Raw genomic sequence first — 2,592 nt, 5'->3', positions numbered from 1 at the left:
GCTAGACTGGGGGCAAAGGTGGTACCCATAGATGTCCCATGTATTTGATGGAATTATTGGGTCTTGTATTCAAAAAAGTTATCTGTTAGAGCAATTGAGGCGCACTCCATGATGAATGTAATAGGTGTAGGGGATGACCAGTTTTCTTTGAGCAGAGTGGATTCTGCTGCCTCCAAAATCGCCTATTGTGGGATATTGGTGTAAAGTGCTTCCACGTCAAGGGTCACCAAAAGGTCCACCCCCTCCTTCCCCTGAATGTTATCAATGAGGCGAAGGACATCCCTAGTGTCCTATAGGAAGGAAGGAATCTTCTTCACTAAGGGCTGCAGAAACTTGTCGCAAAACTTAGACAACGGTTCTAGCAGTGACCCTATTCCCGAAACAATGGGTCTACCAGGGACTGGTGTGGTGTTTTTGTGAATCTTCGGGAGGGCATAGAAATAAGGTGTCTTAGGCTTGGTGGTGATAAGGAAAAGTGCCACATTTTTACTAATCCACCCATTAGGCTCACCCTTCATGACCAAGGATATAATCCAGGCTGTTAGTATGGGGGTTGGATCAACCGTAAGTGGAGCATAGTGTCTGGTATTGGCGAGTTGCCGCCTGCATTCATTATCATACTCCACGGCGGACTGGAGCACGGTAGCACCCCCCTTGTCAGCCTGTTTGATAATTATTGTAGGGTCGTTAGCAAGTGACTGGGTGGCCTCTCTTTCCCCTTTGCTCAAGTTATGGTAGATGGGAGTACATGGTCTGTTCTCTAGACCCTTTAACACTGCCCCCTCAAAAGCCAGGATCTCAGGCGGGACCATGTTATTGGTGGGGGTGAAAGTGGAAGGGTTACGCAGCCCTGTATCATCTTGTTCGGGTTCATGTCTGTCCTGGAAGAACGCTCTCAAGCGTATTTTCCTAAAGAATTATTTCAGTTCGGAGTCGGGACGAATCCCAAGCCCTTTTCTAGGACAATGGTCTCGATTTGGGTAAGGATTCTAGTGGAGAGATTGACCACTAGGCTCTCTTTCCTCTGGTTGTGCTCCTCGTCTCTACTGTGGGAGTTGGCTGATCCTGCCACTGCACGCCCTTCTGTCCTCCTCTTTTGCGCCCTCTTCCTCTGCCCCAACCTCTGCCTAAAAAAGGGGGGATTATTCATTGGGTAGAATTGTGGAGGGCCTTGGGGATATATAGGGTAGTGCCAAGGTGGGGGGATTTGAGGTGGACCATGGTATATTTGGCCATTGTCATAGCCCAGCATAGCATTCTGCCTCAGTTGGTTCCAGGTGCGTTGTTACCCTCACTTGAATCGCTATTGGTAGAGCCCCTTCTACTTCCTATCTCTGAACTCTCGTCAGAGGAGTAGCTATTTTTTGGTGTAGTGAAATTATCTTTAAGGTAGGGGTACACCTTCTCTTTGTCAAACTTTGCCACATCTTTTTGAAGTTTAGCGATTTTCTGTCTCAACAGGTATTCTTTGTTATCAGAGATTTCGTTATTTATCTCAGCCAGCTTGGTAGAGAAGGCCGTTTTAGGTACAGACCCTTTAAGGGCAGCTTCAGCCAGTGTATTTTGACTAGGAGCGCATCTGCTAGTCTTTTAGTGGTTTTGACTGTCAGGTAAAGGAGGTCTTTGGTACATTTTCAGGAGACTTGGCACCAGTCTTGTTTAAATAGTCCATCTTCAAGGAAAATCCTAAGTAGGTGGTGAGGAGATCAAATGCACAGAGACTTTTACTTGGCGCCATAAGCGACACACCAACTACAATACTTCCAGGTGTATCTACCTCTTAACATGCCCTTGTGAAAAAAGATATGTGGGTATGACCATGAGACAGGTCAAACTGCGAATCACCGAACACAGAAGCAACATAATGTGTCACAAAACACACACTAGATCATACAACCACTGCAAAGAAATGAATCATTCTGCAGACAGTGTTAGGTGGACAGTGCTTGAAGCGCACCAGCAGATTACACATCAGAAGCTCTTTAGAATAGAGCAAAGATGGGTCCACCGCCTTGCGACAGACGTTGAGGGTTTGAATGACTCAATCCCATGGGGCTCCCTTGCTAGGACATGATGTAAAGGCCCCCTGGCAAAACGTGTATCTGCTTTCTGGGACACATTTTAGTCTTACTGTGCCCCTCATGCCGGTCTATCTGCTAGACCATTTAACAATGCATACTACAGTCTATTGATCTACTATATAACACTCTCTCCAGAATTGCTTCATCATGAGGGACTTTTACCATCAGCTATGATGTCCTCACTGATGTTATTTTGAGATTCCCCCTGATGCCTTGCACAGCCTTTGGTTTGTTGTTGATAACCTGGAAGGTTCATTCAGTAATTCCGTGAACCTTTGTCGACAGTCACTTATCCCTACAAATAGAGCCTAATCACTGTGCCCTGTTTTTGGTTACACATCATTGTTTAACTTTTTCGCCAATGATTTTCATGGAATGTCACACACTACAAAATGGCCGCCTGGTTGGTGCAGCCTTGACGCGCTGTTCACTGTGATGCAGCCGCCTCGGTGAACCTTCCTGCGCACGCGCGGCTATTCCGAGACCCCTAGGAAGTGATAGCAGTGATACA

Source organism: Lissotriton vulgaris, chromosome 3_1 (genome assembly GCF_964263255.1).
Source record: "Lissotriton vulgaris chromosome 3_1, aLisVul1.2, whole genome shotgun sequence".
Classification (NCBI taxonomy): domain Eukaryota; kingdom Metazoa; phylum Chordata; class Amphibia; order Caudata; family Salamandridae; genus Lissotriton; species Lissotriton vulgaris.
This window is presented reverse-complemented; position numbering follows the sequence as displayed.